The sequence below is a fragment of the Bubalus bubalis genome, chromosome 18, assembly GCF_019923935.1.
Source record: "Bubalus bubalis isolate 160015118507 breed Murrah chromosome 18, NDDB_SH_1, whole genome shotgun sequence".
Classification (NCBI taxonomy): domain Eukaryota; kingdom Metazoa; phylum Chordata; class Mammalia; order Artiodactyla; family Bovidae; genus Bubalus; species Bubalus bubalis.
Genome location: NC_059174.1, coordinates 61,628,622 through 61,645,193, shown reverse-complemented (window position 1 = coordinate 61,645,193; position 16,572 = coordinate 61,628,622). Strand labels below are relative to the sequence as shown.

General features: G+C 47.8%; 1 long non-coding RNA gene across 1 annotated transcript; it reads left to right on the top strand.

Moving 5' to 3' along the window:
* Positions 1-6,279: 6,279 nt before the first annotated feature.
* Positions 6,280-13,303, top strand: LOC123330367. The gene is made up of 4 exons (XR_006546231.1): positions 6,280-6,542; positions 8,602-8,771; positions 11,627-11,713; positions 13,038-13,303. It is a non-coding gene; the product is annotated as an uncharacterized LOC123330367 (long non-coding RNA).
* The last annotated feature ends 3,269 nt before the right edge of the window (positions 13,304-16,572 follow it).

Below are 16,572 nucleotides of genomic sequence, written 5' to 3'. Positions count from 1 at the left end.
TCGGTCAGCGAGTTCTTTGCTGGGAGACGTCCTGAGACTGTCCTAGTATGCGGCTGCTCATCCCGGCGCACCTCCTCAGCTCCCACCCCAACGCCCTCCCGAGTCAAAACACACACAGTGGTCTCATTTCAGCCTTCAGCGTTTACTGGTAGGAGTCTGTTGAAGGAAGAGACTTCCCTTCAGCCATGTGTGCGTGCAATCATTCGCTCTTTCCCTCATTCATTTTTACTCAGACCAGATAAACTCCTAAAGCAGAGGGGCCCAGCAGCCTCTGAAAGCGTGAGGAGAGACGCGGACACTGAAGGGCTCTTTGTTTGTTTTATTTGGAGGATAATTGCTTTACAATGTTGTGGTGGCTTCTGCCATACATCGACAGGAATCGGCCATAGGCATACACATGTCCCCTCCCTCCCACCTCCCACCCCTTAGGGAGCACTGGGTTGAGCTCCTCGCATCTTACATCAAACTCCCACTGGCTCTCTGTTTTACATACATTAATGTGTATGTTTCAATGCTATTTTCTCAAATCATCCCACTCTCTCCTTGCCCCACTGTGTCCACGAGCCTGTTCTCTCCATCTGTATCTCTATTCCTGCCCTCCAGATAGGCTCATCAGTTCCATCTTTCTAGATTCCATATACATCTGTTAATATGTGATACTTGTCTCTTTCTCACTCACTTCACTCTGCGTAATAGGCTCTAGGTTCAGTCACTTCACTAGAAGTGACTCAGTGTGCTCCCTTTATCGCTGAGTAATACCCATTACACACACACACGCACACACACATATATACCACAACCTCTTTATTCATTCACCTCTCGATGGACATATAGAGCTCCTGACACGCACTCTGAGTCCAGAGCAGGAGAGGAGATGTGTTGAGCAGAGGCTGAAGTGTTCAGCATCCTGGTTGTCAATCAGTTTTGGCCGTTGCTTGTCCTGTGTCATCTGGGGTGGATTACCACGGCCCACACTGAGCCTCCTGGGGGCCTAGCCAGCACCCAGTGAGCATCTGTAGGACTGGGTTGCATGAGGCAAGATGGCGGCGGGTTTCATCACCAAGTCACGTAGCAGAGTCACCTTGCTTGCTTAAAAAAGCAAGCACTTTTCTAACTCAATCTACACAAAAGTTATGATGATCAACAGCTTGTTACTGGGCTTCCCTGGTGGCTCCGTGGTAAAGAACTGCCTACCAATGCAGGAGACAGAGGTTCAATCCCTGGGTCAGGAAGATCCCCTGGAGAAGGAAATGGCAACCCACTCCAGTGTTCTTCCCTGGAAATCCCATGGGTGGAGGAGCTTGACTGGGACAGTCCATGTGGTCACAAAAGAGTTGAACACAACTGACCAACTGAACAACAAAAACACGAGTTAGTCATGATTCCTCCAATTAAAAAGTGAACCTACCCTTAAAGGCTTATCCTACCCTTCCCCTCTTCTGTGCTTATAAACATTCCACCAACAGTGAGAAACCTGGAGCATATCCACCTCAGTCTATGTATCATCTGCTCAAAGATGGCTTCAGATCAGATCAGTCGCTCAGTTGTGTCTGACTCTTTGCGACCCCATGAATTGCAGCACGCCAGGCCTCTCTGTCCATCACCAACTCCCAGAGTTCACTCAAACTCATGTCCATTGAGTTGGTGATGCCATCCAACCATCTCATCCTCTGTCGTCCCCTTTTCCTCCTGCCCCCAATCCCTCCCAGCATCAGAGTCTTTTCCAATGAGTCAACTCTTTGCATGAGGTGGCCAAAGTATTGGAGTTTCAGCTTTAGCATCATTCCTTCCAAAGAACACCCAGGACAGATATCTTTTAGAAAGGACTGGTTGGATCTCCTTGCAGTCCAAGGGACTCTCAAGAGTCTTCTCCAACACCACAGTTCAAAAGCATCAATTCTGCGCTCAGCTTTCTTCACAGTCCAACTCTCACATCCATACATGACCACTGGAAAAACCATAGCCTTGACTAGACGGACCTTTGTTGGCAAAGTAATGTCTCTGCTTTTGAATATGCTATCTAGGTTGGTCATAACTTTTCTTCCAAGGAGTAATCGTCTTTTAATTTAATGGCTGCAATCACCATCTGCAGTGATTTTGGAGCCCCCAAAATAAAGTCTGATACTGTTTCCACTGTTTCCCCATCTATTTCCCATGAAGTGATGGGACCAGATGCCATGATCTTTGTTTTCTGAATGTTGAGCTTTAAGCCAACTTTTTCACTCTCCTCTTTCACTTTCCTCAAGAGGCTTTTTAGTGCCTCTTCACTTTCTGCCATAAGGGTGGGCTTTAGATGCTTATTAACTCAATGGCTAACCACCCTGCCTATCTTTTTTGCCTATATTGTTGGGTTGGCCAAAAAGTTCATTCAGGTTTTTCCATACATCTTCTGGAAAAACCTAAATGGACTATTTAGCCAACCCAAGACATAATTGAAGAGAAAAAACGAATACCTTCATGTAAGGAGAAGAGCTACTGTGAACAGGAAGATTTTGTCCCACTTATACCCATTCATTCTGTATATAAAAAGTTTCACCTACTCAGGGTCCAAGTAAGTTTCCCCAAGGAAATTCTGGTTTGGGGAAGAAGTGGAATCACAGAAGTAAAGTGAATGAGCTATTTGTGCCTTTGCAGTAAACGTGAAGAAGGTGCCTATAGGGGTGTGGGGCTTGGGCTCCATGACCTGAAAAGTGACAGTGGACAGGACTTGGGCGTTGACAGTTCCTCACCCTAAATGGTGACTTGAGAAGACTCTGAATTAGCCCTAAAAGAAGAATGAAGACGTGAACACAGACCCAGTAGGAAGCAAAAGACAGCAAAAAAGAGCAACTTCTCAGTGGAAAGCCTGTCAGAAGGCCACGGGGATGTGTGGTTGGCCCAGGGCCGGGGCGTTTCGGACCATCACGTGGGGTGGGTGTGGGGCAGTAGAAGCACTATATACAAGGAGGCGCTTGAGGCAAATCCCTTTCAATATATGTTTATTTTTTTAAATTATGAAAGTATGATGACACATTTTCAGGAGACCTGGAAAATACAGAGCAAGGTTACACATAGTTCCACTATATATTACAACTATTTTTAAGTGGATAAATTAAGATTTTTTATTTGGAGTTTCAATATCAAAAATTAATAGAATGAATATACAAAGAAGTAGAAAGAGTAGATCCGAAGAGCACTGTGAACCAATTCAACATAATTAAGATTTACATAATTTTCACACAGCAACAGGGTACAAATTCGATTCAAGTTCCCATAGACTGTAAACCAGGAGACACTGGAATACATCCTGGCACATAAAACAAGGTGCCAAAATCTCGTGGTCTACAGGTGCTGACATCATACAGTCTGTTCTCTTAACCACTTGGAATTACGTTAGAAATCAACGTCAAAAGATATTTGGAAACAACCCACATATTTGCTGGGGGAAATTGAGGGCAGGAGGAGAAGGGGGCGACAGAGGATGAGGTGGTTGAATGGCATCAGTGACTCAATGGGCATGGTTTGAGCAAATTCCAGGAGATGGTGAAGGACAGGGATGCCTGCTGTGCTGCAGTCCATGGGGCGCAGAGAGTCAGAGACGACCGACTGACCGGACAACAACGCGTATTGTCAAGTGCAGCGTGACATTTACCGAGAGAGATCTTCGACTTGGCCATCAAAAGGCACGTGAGGCAGATTTTTATAAAGCATCAGCGAGTAGGTGTTTTAGAGTCATGGGCTGCGTGGTCTCTGCCACACCTATTAAGGCCACCTTTGCAGGTAGACGCTGCCCATAGACAACGTGAAAACAGGTGTGACTGCGTCCCTACGAAGCACTCGAATAACTGTCCCAATAAAAGGCATCGTCCTCCCGTGGAGGCCTGGGGGCATTAGGGATCCACAGCATTTTGAGGTGGGAAAGATGGCTTCAAAATGGGCTGCCTTCCAGATTAGAAAAAGAGCTCCGGCCGTAAAGAGCAGGAACCATGGAGCCTGAAGTCACTGGAGCCAGACTCCTGACCGGGATGGAGCTCAGAGCTGTGATGAGATGACGCCTCCCCGAGGAGCACGCCCAGGAGAAAGCGCAGGAAGGAAGTGACTGGTGCACCTTCGCTTGTCCCTTTAACGCCTGATTATGCTTTCTCAGCTTTGATTTTCCACAGAGGACACAGAAGTGTTTTCACCTGTGGTCTGGCTGTTCAGTTAGGATCTTTAATTGCTTAATCACTTGAGAGGGGGATGAATAGCACGGGAGATAAAACCGACTCCTCATGGGACACGCACCACGCTCTCCATGCAGACAGCGTGGCCGACCCAGCCACTGCAGGGGTGGTGGCGTCTGTGGGGACAGCAGGTCTGGGGGCCCTGTCCCTGTAACTGTAGACTCACCAGCCCCTGGCCCACCCTGGTCGACAGTTCCCTGCCCAGAGCTCTGGAGCCAGGTCTGGGCAGGTGTGTGCTGCCTCGTGTTCAGTCTCAGGGCAGAAAACAGACAGGACAGAGGAAGTCCCCAGGGAGAGGACCGTGGAGCTGTGTCTGGGCACCGACCTTGGGCGGGACACGTGCGGACCCTGCCTCTGCGTGTCCACACCCGGGTTCCGGCTGGATGAGGGGACAACAGGGAGCAGAGAGGGGGGTTTTAAATCTCAACATTCAGAAAACTAAGATCATGTCATCTAGTCCCATCACTTTGTGGCAAATAGATGGGGAAACAGTGGAAACAGTGGCAGACTTTTTTTGAGCTTCAGAATCATTGCAGATGGTGACTGCAGCCTGAAATTAAAAGACGCTTACTCCTTGGAAGGAAAGTTATGATCAACCTAGACATTATATTAAAAAGCAGAGACATTACTTTGCCAACAAAAGTCCATCTAGTCAAGGCTATGGTTTTTCCAGTGGTCATGTATGGGTGTGAGAGTTGGACTATAAAGAAAGCTGAGTGCAGAAGAATTGATGCTTTTGAACTGTGGTGTTGGAGAAAACTCTTGAGAGTCCCTTGGACTGCAAGGAGATCCAAGCAGTCCATCCTAAAGGAGATCAGTCCTGGGTGTTCATTGGAAAGACTGATGCTGAAGCTGAAACTCCAATACTTTGGCCACCTGATGTGAAGAGCTGACTTATCTGAAAAAACCCTGATGCTGGGAAAGATTGAAGGTGGGAGGAGAAGGGGACAACAGAGGATAAGATGTTTGGATGGCATCACTGACTTGATGGACATGAGATTGAGCAAGCTCTGGGAGTTGGTGATGGACAGGGAGGCCTGGCGTGCTGCGGTCCATGGGGTCGAAGAGTCGAACACGACTGAGCAACTGACCTGAACTGAACAGCATAGATTTTTCAGTCACTGTTGCCAAAAGTGGCCACAAGGCAACAACATTTCTTCTTGCTCCATTGGTTTTTGGAATTTTTTTTTAAATTTGGTAATTTTTAAATTTTCTGTAGAAGTAGAGTTTATTTCTGATGTTGTGTTTGTTTTAGGTGAACAGGAGCTTGACTGAATTATACATAGATGTTTATCTATTCTTCTTCTGGGTTTTTTCTCTATACCTTATCATGGTGTGTTCACTCGACTTCCTGTGCTATTCAGTAGGTCTTTTAAAATTATCTCTGATATCAAGCAGTGTGTATATGTTAATTGTAACCTCTAACTGTATGTCTCCCCCATAACTTAAAAAAAATAATCATATGCTGGTTTTCTAAGTGTGAAATTCAGTTACTCTTTAGAATTTAGTTCATTTCTATGAAGTTATAGATTCCACCTGTGAGTGATATCTTTAAGCATTTCTTTCTCTCTCTGACTTCACTTGGTATGATCATCTCTTGGTCCAGCCAGGCTGCTGCCAGTGGTATTTTTCTTTTACTTTTTTTTTGATGGCCAAATATATTCCAGTGTATAGATGAACCATTTACTCTTCATTTTTCCGATAGAAAATATAGATGGACATTTGAGTTGAAGCTGCGTGTTGGCTATTGTGAACAGTGCCGCCCTAAAAATAGGGGTGCACGGGTTTCAAATTAGGATATTTTTTAGTTCTAGGCCAAGAAGTGAGAGGGCCGGAAAGTGCGGCTTTGCTGTATTTAATGTTTTGAGGAACCTACAGATGTTTTCCACGGTGGCTGACCCACCCACGTCCCTCCCCGCCCACAGCGTAGGAGGACTCCCTGTCCCCCCGGCCTTGGCAGCGTTTCATCTTTGAGGATCTTTTGGAGGATGGCCATTCTGAGTGGTGTAAGGTGACACCTCAATGTAGTTTTGACTTGCAGCGCAGTTCCTTACTAATTAGTAAGGGCTTCCCAGGGGGTTCAGTGGTAAAGAACATCCGTCTGCTAACGCAGGAGTCAGAAAAGACCAGGGTTTGATCCCTGGGTTGGAAAGATCCTTTGGAGGAGGAAATTGCAACCCACTCCAGTATTCTTGCCTGGAACATCCCATGAACATAGGAGCCTGGCGGGCTACAGTCCATGGGGTCACAAAGACTGGGACACAAATGAGCCACTGTGAACGTGCACACCACAATTAGTGAAGCTGAGTGTCTCTCCACGGAGTTTTTGTTTCTTACCTTGTGAGTACAATTTACGTCTTCAAATAGACTTCTTGAATATTGGCCCTGTGTTGAATTCCAGTGATTTACCCCAAGGTAGAGATCCAACCAGTCCATTCTGAAGGAGATCAGCCCTGGGATTTCCTTGGAAGGAATGACGCTAAAGCTGAAACTCCAGTACTTTGGCCACCTCATGCGAAGAGTTGACTCATTAAAAAGACTCTGATGCTGGGAGGGATTGGGGGCAGGAGGAGAAGGGGACGACAGAGGATGAGATGGCTGGATGGCATCGCTGACTCGCTGGACCTGAGTCTGAGTGAACTCCGGGAGTTGGTGATGGACAGGGAGGCCTGGAGTGCTGCGATTCATGGGGTCGCAAAGAGTCGGACACGACTGAGCGACCGAACTGAACTGAACTGAACTGAGAAGGCACTTTGTTGAGGGCTGGTGGGTTTTTTTTTTCCTTACGTCCCTGAAGACTTCAGTTCAGTTCAGTCACTAAGTCATGTCCGACTCTGCGACCTCATGGACTGCAGCACGCCAGGCCTCCCTGTTCATCACCAACGCCCGGAGCTTGCTCAAACTCATGTCCATCGACTCTGTGATGCCAGCCAACCATTGTGAATATTAAATGCCCATCAGCACAGGTTTTTCTGTTGTTACCAAAAGCGGCCACAAGGCGGCAGCATTTCTTCATGCTCCACTTTTTCTTTCTTTTTTTTTTTTGGTTAGTTTTTATTATCTAATGGGAGTAGATTTGATTTCCCTCCCATATTGTATTTGTTTTAGGTTTACAGGAACTTGATTCATTTATTCATAGACATATATCTTTTCTTTTTCGGGGTCTTTTCCCGTATAGATTCTGTCAGTGTGTTCTCTAGACTTCCCTGTGCTATTCAGGGGGGCCTTTTGGATTATCTACCAGATAACAGTGTGTATATGTTAATCCTAACCTCTTAATGTCTCCCTTCCCCTACTTCTTCTTTTTTTTTTTTTAAATAATCAGAAGTTGCTTTTCTAAGTCTGTGAGTCCTGTTTACAAATCTGTTCATTTGTATGAGTTTATAGATTCCACCTGTACGTGATGAATTCCTCTTTCCCTGACTTCATTCAGTATGCTAAATCTCTCGGTCCATTGATGTTGACAATGGCATGTTTCAGTTGTTTTTGATGGCTGAGTGCACTCCAGTGTCTCGATGGACCAGTGACTCTTCATTTCTCTGTTGATGAACATTTTGGTTGATGCTGTCTTGAATGTTGTCAATGGCGCTGCCCTGAAAAGAGGGGGTGAACCTGTGATTTTAAATCATGATTTTCTCCAGATCGAAGGCAAGGAGTGGGCTTGAAGGATCACGTGGGAACTTGACAACTGCTGTTTTAAGGGCTCTCCACACTGTTGTCCTTCTCGCTGCACCCACCCATTTACATCCCCGCCTACACTGTAGAGGACTCCATGCTCCCCGCCCCGCCCCAGCAGCACTTAATTTTTGTAGATCTTTGGTGTGATGACCATTTTGAGTGGGATGAGCTGAGACTGCGGTGCAGTTTTGAACTGTGTTTTCCTATAATGGTGATGCTGAGCCAGTCTTCATGGGCTTTATGTCTATCCGGATGCCTTCTTAGGAGAAGTTCCCATGTAGGTCTTTCGCCCACTTGCCTATTCAGTTGTTTGCGTTCTTTAAATTGAGCTGAAAGAGAAGTTTGCATATTGTGTAGATGGTTTCCTTATGGACACCCTTATTTGCAAACACTCTCTCCCATGTGTTGGTTGCTTTCTTTTGGTTGTGCATGCATGTTGCGGAGGGCTCAGGGACCAGTCGGGTGAGAAGAAAGAGACAAGGTAATTGGCAGAGGCAGAGACCGGGCAGGACAGTCCTGCCTGAGGGATTTCCACCTCCTCCTCCTGTGCTCCTCATTCAGGACGCCCACACCCTTTCTCTATGGGTGTATCTCTGCCCTGCTTCTGTCTTAAACAACCTCTCCTCCGCGTGCTCGCCCGCGTGCTATGCCGTGTCTCCAAAAGTGAACTCCATACCTGTTTTAACAGGTTTCTGTTTCTTTGAAACATTCATCATTTCAGCAGAGTCACTTGGCTTCTCGGCCCTGCTGGTCCGGCGGCGAGGACTCCCGGTTCTCATCCAGCCCCCCAGGTCCAGTTCCTGACAGGGAACCACGACTGTCTTCAGGACCGCTCACTGCTCTCTCTCTCCAAGATCATGGTCATCATTTTCGTCACCGAGGCTGGAAAAGGTAATTTTGATCATATTTTATGGCAGAACGATACTGCCTTTCGTGTCTGTACCCCATCTTCTTTATGCATCGTCTCTCCTTCTGCACGCAGGTTGCAGCTCTGACTTGTCTACACTTCCCAGCACAGTGATCCACGGCATGCAGTTGTCTAATGTCAGCTTTCCTACACCTCTGCACAGGTGTGGAGCAGATGAAGTCATAATACTTTCTATATGTCTGTATTTTTTAAAATGTGTTTATGTTTCACTTCTGCTTGGCAATATTGTATCAGTTTCTGAATTACCTATAGTCCACACTTAATTTATATTCGGCAGAGCAGATTTTCTATTATGAGGTCTTACTGAGGACGCTAGCAAGGCCTAGTGAAGACCAGATTCACGCCTTATGAGGATGAGAGTCACAGCTTAGAGAAAGAACATTCAGGCCACAGTGTGGACGAGAGTCAGTCCTCGGTGTGGACCACAGTGAGACTGCAGTGTGTGCGGAGTCAGAACTTAGGTGTGGACCGGAGTCAGGCTTCAGTGTGCAGCAGAGTCAGGTTCAGTATGGACCAGAATCAGGCCTGAGGCAGGACCACGGTCAGGCCTCAGTGTGGACAGGAGTCAGGGGTCAGTGTAGACCAGCAGGCCTTGGTGGGGAACAGTCAGGCCTCATTGTAGACCAGAGTCAGGACTAAGTCAGGACGACTGTCAGGCCTCAGAGTGGCCCAGAGGCAGACCTCAGTGTGGACAGGAGTCAGGGGTCACTGTAGACCAGCAGGCCTTGGTGGGGAACAGTCAGGCCTCATTGTAGACCAGAGTCAGGACTAAGTCAGGACCACTGTCAGGCCTCAGCATGGCCCAGAGTCATTCCTCAGTGTGTACAAGGTCAAAACTTAGTGTGGACCTGAGTCAGGCCTTAGAGTGGATGAGAGTCAGAACAGAGTGGACTAGGGTCAAGCCTCAGTGTGGATGAGAGTCAGGCCTCACTGTGGGCCAGAGTCAAATCTCAGTGTGGACCGGTGTCAGGCCTTAGAGTGCATAGAGTCACACCTCAGTGTGGACAGGTCAGGCTTCACTGTGGATCGGAGTCAGGCCTGAGTGTGGACCAGAGTCAGGTCTGAATTGGACAAGAGTCAGTCCTCAGTGGGGATCTGAGTCAAACCTCAGTGTGACGCGAGTCAGGCCAGTGTGGACCAGAGTCGGGGCTCTGAGTATGGAGCAGAGTAGGGCCTGAGTGTGGACCAGAGTCGGGCCTGGTTGTGACCAGAGTTGGGCCTGAGTGTAGCACAGAGTCGGGCCTGAGTCTGGACCAGAGATGGGCCTCAGTGTGGACCAGAGTCGGGCCTGAGTCTGGACCAGAGACAGGCCTCAGTGTGGACCAGAGTCGGGCCTGGGTGTGACCAGAGTTGGGCCTGAGTGTGGACCAGTATTGGGCCTGAGTGTGGACCAGAATCAGACCTGAGTGTGACCAGAGTTGGGCCTGAATGTGACTAGAGTTGGGCCTGAGTGTGAACCAGAGTTGGGCCTAAGTGGGAATAGAGTTGGGCCTAAGTGTGAACCAGAGTCGGACCTGAGTGTGACCAGAGTTGGGCCTCAAGTGTGGACCAGAGTTGAGCCTGAGTCTGGACCAGAGTTGGGCCTGAGTGTTACCAGAGTCAGGCCTGAGTGTAGCACAGAGTTGGGCCTGAGTGTGGACCAGAGTCGGGCCTGAGTGTGGACCAGAGTCGGGCCTGAGTGTGGACTAGAGTCGGGCCTGAGTGTGGACCAGTGTTGGGCCTGAGTGTGGACCAGTGTCGGGCCTGAGCGTGGACCAGAATCAAACCTGAGTGTGACCAGAGTCGGCCCTGAGTGTGACCAGAGTCAGGCCTGAGTGTGACCAGAGTCAGGCCTCAGTGTGGACCAGAGTCAGGCCTGAGTGTGGACCAGAGTCGGGCCTGAGTATGACTAGAGTCGGGTCTGAGTGTGAGAGTCAGGCCTGAGTGTGGACCAGAGTCAGGCCTGAGTGTGACCAGAGTCGGGCCTGAGTGTGGACCAGAGTCGGGTCTGAGTGTGACTAGAGTCGGGCCTGAGTGTGAGAGTCAGGCCTGAGTGTGGACCAGAGTCAGGCCTGAGTGTGACCAGAGTCGGGCCTGAGTGTGGACCAGAGTCGGGCCTGAGTGTGGACCAGAGTCAGCCCTGAGTGTGACCAGAGTCAGGCCTGAGTGTGACCAGAGTCAGGCCTGAGTGTGACCAGAGTCGGCCCTGAGTGTGACCAGAGTCAGGCCTGAGTGTGACCAGAGTCAGGCCTGAGTGTGGACCAGAGTCGGCCCTGAGTGTGACCAGAGTCAGGCCTGAGTGTGACCAGAGTCGGGCCTCAGTGTGGACCAGAGTCAGGCCTGAGTGTGGACCAGAGTTGGGCCTACCTAAGTCAGGAGAAAACTGTGGGTCTGATCCCACTGCAGAGGCCCATCAGGGCATGTCCACCCTCATTATGGGGTGGGGTCCCCTCCCTTTTCAGCCTCTAAGGAGTCTTCCTGTCCTTGTACAGAGGAGTCTTCTTTGACCTCAGTCACTGGCGCCTTATCTGTTGACTCCAGCAGGGCTCGGCTGCTGCCGCTAGCTTTGTCCTTGAGTGTCTGGGGGACAACAAAGCTTCAGCTTCACTCCACTTGACAAACACCAGCTTTCAGCCCAGAGGCCCCTCTGTCTCCTTCCTCAAATCCCTCTGAGAGACAAGAACCCCAAACATCTTCACTGGGAGGCTGAGGGCAAAGGTCTGTCTCCGGTAGTTTCTTCAGCCTGGCATGGGGCTGTAGACCCCACCTAGCTGGGCCATGGCGCTCTCACCCTGTCTCATTCGGGGCCCCAGGGTGACTTGTGTTGTTATTCCCGCAGGATCTGTTCTGAGGACTGGCTGGAATCTCTGCATCACCATCATCTTGATGTGAAACTGCAGTAATCTGAAAGAGACAAATTTAACAAGTAGGTTTAAAAAGGCAGGGGCCAAAGATCAGTAAAAGAATTACTGTGACCAGGGGCCCCAGCAGGAGTGAGAACCAGGGTACGGTTTTTAGCAAGTCTGATCCTGGTCCAGTAGAGTCAGAGCTGGTGCTGCCCTGCCCAAAGGAGTGGGAACTTTTGCTGTGGTCTCACATATTTCTGGTGTTTTTATTAGCTCAGAGTGACTGATGAAGGTGTGACAGGCCGCTCCACTTCAGAAATAGCTGGAGAGGTAACAACCTGAACATTAATATACAAAATGGATCTCCTTTATTTCCAGAAGAATAAGCTTGAATTCCAGTCTACACCTGGTACTTTGAGGAGACTTGCAGGCTTATAGCCAGTCATCTAGTTTAATCTAAGTCGGTTTTAACCTTTGATGTGTTATTAACATGTATACCAAAGCATCTTTCCAATGTCCCCTTTCTGCAAACCTTCTGTTACCTTCTAGATCTGTATTAATTTGTTCTGTTTTCCCCCCACTTATAAATAACCAACTGTAGAACAGATTGTCATTACTTTTTACAACAAAAACACCTCCAATCTTTTATATCTTCTTTTGCTGACAACATGTATCTTTACTTGCTTTATGCACTGAAATATTTTCCTCGTCACTTTAGTAGCTTTGATTCCATATTATAATTTTTAACGTTAAAAAAACCTTAACACCTAATTAAAACCAAGAAGAAAGCAATCATGAACTGTTTGTCAGATTGGCATTCTCTGATTAGCAAACTCAGGAACGTATTTTAGAACCTCTAAAAACATGTATTTTTCTAAAGTACAATTTTTTTTCTCAATGTAATACAAGGCCTGTGTCTAACATGCCCAAACATCTTTAGGTTTTTTCCTTGTATTTAGAATTGCTTGATTTGTAAGTACTTAACTTTTCTTTAAGCCACTTAAATAGAGCTCATTTACAAATTAACCTCAACGATATTATCCAAAGACAAAGACCCACACGGAGGCAGACATAAATCCAGGCAGACAGAGATCTCATGCTGTTTAGTCAGTCAGATGCGTCTGACTCTGCGACCCCGTGGACTGTAGCCCACCAGGCTGCTCTGTCCATGGGATTCTCCAGGCAAGAATACTGCAGTGGGTTGCCATTTCCTTCTCCAGGGGATCTCACAGTTTTCCACTAAAGATTTATTATAAAATGTCTCTTTGCCCCTTTTCTTTTTCTTGGCTTGAATTTCTACTGAATTACCCAAGTTGAAGTCTCAGGTAAAGTGGGCTGTGTATCTCCCAGTCAAGATGAGCATTAACTTCAGGCTTTTTTCCTGGCATATTTTTGCTTTCTCAGGGTCAGAATTCTGGGGGAAAAAAAAGATTTCAACAAGCCAGCTTTTGCTAACTGCACATTGGAAAGGAACTGGTTTTGCTATTTCAAAAAAAAAGTTTCATTTTCGCCCATTTTCTCTGGAGTCTAAAGAATATCATGGCCATCCAGTGTCAAAAAGTGTCACCTCTCCTGGCTGTGGTCATCGCTTCGCAGCTAACATGCAGCCCAGACAGTGCTCAGATTGGCCCCAACAGGAGGAGCAGACCGGCTGATAAGGTGCTGTTCCCTGGGAGCTGGGGTCTCAGTCTGATCAGAAGGGACCATGCAGGCAGAGGAGAAGCTCGGTTCTTTTCCCACTTTCTTCCCACCCCACCCCCCCGCCCCAAGAGGAGTTAGGAGTCAGAAGGGGGGTCTTTAGAAAGTTAAGAGGGTTTTTCTGATTACAGGATCCACAGACCAGGAATATGATCAAAGTGGAATAAAGTCCTGAACATATCGGAACCTCAACCCATTTTCCTGTGTCAATAAAGATGCCCAGTTTTAGGCTTTTTTTTTTTAAAATCCCGATCCACCCATTTAAATAAAGGCCAGACACTGTCACAGTAAAAGAAAAAAAAAAGTTTCCGTTCTTAAGGACACACTCCAGAGGTGTTTCTTTTGGCTCAGAAAGGGATCCCCCCATGTTGAGTGACCTCAACCGAGGACAGAGAGTGCTCCTAGAAATGTCCCCCAGCACCCCGGACACATTCAGGAGGCGCCTGAAGGGAATCCGTAGGGTCCCCTGAACTCTGATTTCATGCTTGATGGGGCTTTGAGTGTTCTCTCCTCCCCCACTGACTTCTAACCGGAGGTCTCTGGTCGTCCTTGGCACCCTGTGCAAGGCATCTTCTCTCCAACCCCAGTGAGGACACGCAGGCTGATCCGGAGTGGTTGGCAGGTGTAAGCTTCCCAGACAGCAGATAATGCCTGGGATGCAGACCGTTTGGAAGGGGCCGTCACAGTTTAAGGGCCGCGGTGGCCTGGCGTGGGGGGAAATCCTGGAGGAGCTGGAGTGGGCCGCGGTGGAACATTCCAGGGGGTCAGGACCCAGGGCTGCACCTGAGCGGCTGACAATGTGCTTGCAGCAGAGAGGCTGCAGTTAGCCCTCCGTTGGAGGTGTAGAGGATCGGGTAGAGAAGGAACATTTTCTGCCAGTGATGTGGGAAAGGAAATCCCAGACTCGTGGTAGAGACCGTGAACGTCAGGAGCCTGCAGCCAGCAGTCTGGGGGAGACCTGCAGAGGAGACTCCGGACCAAAGGATCTCGGAGGGAGAGCAGTGAGCCGTCCTGAAGACACATCTTAGCGCCCTGCCCAGGGACTAAGCCTGAGCAGCCTGGATGAAAACCAGGAGTCCCACGGTCAGACCACCAGGGGCCAGAGGCTAGAAGAAAGTGGCCCTGGCTCTTGCCCATGTTTGAAAGCAAGAATGTTTTAAGGATGCAAAAGCTATAAAAAAAAAACAAAAAAAAACAAAACAGGTATGACATTTATTATTAGAGACAAACACCAGTGAGGAAGGGTACAGGCATCCCCTGAAGCGGGAGGAGCACAGTGGGAGGTGATGCGAGTCACTCACGGCGGCCCGTCCTGGGTCTCCATGCCGGGCACCATCTGTCTCTCTCTCCACATCTGGCCAGTCCAGGACCTGCCCCCCCAACATGCATGTGCAACTTTTTGCTAAGATGGATCCCACCGCAGAGGCCTGTGTGTTCATGTCCACACTTATTATGGGGTGCGGCCCCCACCCTTTTTGGCCCCCAGGAGGCCTTCCTGCTGTCCTGCAGACAAGGAAGCCTTGACCTCAGGAGTGGGCACCGTCTCTCTTTACTCCAGCAGAGCTCAGCTTCTGCCACTAGCTTTGTCCTTGGAGTGTGTGGGTGAGAACAAAGCTTCGATTTTACTCCACTTGACGAACACCAGCTTCCAGCCCTGGGCCCCCTCTATCTCCTACCCAAAAGTAAGTCAGAGTGAGAAAGACATATATATTAAGATATCACTAACAGATGGAATCTACGAATTCATGCAAATGAATTAACTTGCAAACAAAAACAGACCCACAGACATAGAAAACCAACTTATTATGTTTAAAAAAGGGAGGAAAGATACATTTAAAAGTTGGGATTAACACATACACACTACCATACATCAAATAGGTAATCAAAAAGGACCTACTGAAGAGCACAGGAAGTCGACTGAACACCTGTGACAATCTACATGGGGAAACCCCCCACCCCCAAAAGAATAGACATATGTCTATTTATAACTGAATTAAGTTCCTGTACACCAAAACCAAACACGACATGGGAAATCAGGTCTAGTCCAACAGAAAATAAAAATTAAATTACCAAAAAAAAAAAAAAAAGAGTGGAGCACGAATAAATGCTGCCACCTGGTGGTCACTTTTGGTAACAACAACGGAAAAGCCTGTGCGGGTGGGCACCTTTCACCAAGCCTGCAAGGACCAGAGGAAAAAACCCCCGGCTCTCAACAAGTGTCCTCGGGCAGGTCCTGGAAGAAGAATTCAGAACAGGGCAGACGGTCAAGAAGCCCACCTGGAGAGGTAAGTTTTACTCGCATTCTTTAAGAATAACCACATGAAAAGATTTTATATCTCTAAATCTTACAGACATGCAAATAAATACAACGAGGTATCACCTCACTCTGATCAGATTGGCCTTTGTCAAAAAGTCTACGAAAATTAAACCCTGGAGAGGGTGTGAAGAAAAATAAACGCTCCTACAGTGATGCTGGCAAGGTAAAGTGTTAACAGCCAGGACAGAGGACAGGGAGGAGGTTCCTGAAAAGAGAATGAAATTATCAGTCCCTAACTCCATGCAGAAAAATATACTCCAGAACAATCAAAGATCTAACTGGAGGACAGATGCTGTGAACCTCTGGAGAAAAATCCAGGCAGAACATGCTTTGATATAAATCACAGGCAGATCACCTTGGATTCACTCTTAGATAAAAAACTAAACAAATGGGACCTCATTAACCTTCAAAGCATTTGAGCAGGAGGGTAAACCACAAATGAAAGAAAAAGACAACCCTCAGAATGGGGAAAGAAAAGTGTTTTCAAATGGAGACAAAAGGAATTCACCTCCAAAACAGGCAAACAGGGCTCGTGCAGCTCAAAATAAAAAAAAACAAACAACCTAATAGAAAAATGGGCCCAAGATCTAAGTGGACATTTGTCCAGAGAAGGCATCCAGGTGGCCATAAAGCACCTGAAAAGATGTTCAGCGTCCCTAATCACTAGAGAAATGCATATCAGAAGTTCAATGAGGTATCGCTTCACAGCATGTAAAGGTCAGGTATCGCAGGTCAGCATGGCCATCTCAAAAAGTTGACAATAAATGCAGGAGGGGTGTGGGGAGAAAGAAACCCTCCTACCCTGGGTGGGAATGTAAATCAGTGCATCGGCTCTGGACAGCAGTAGGGAGAGGCTTTCAGACACTCAGCAACAAAGTACCACGTGACCCAGCCATCCCACGCCAGGGTGTGGATCCTGGGAAA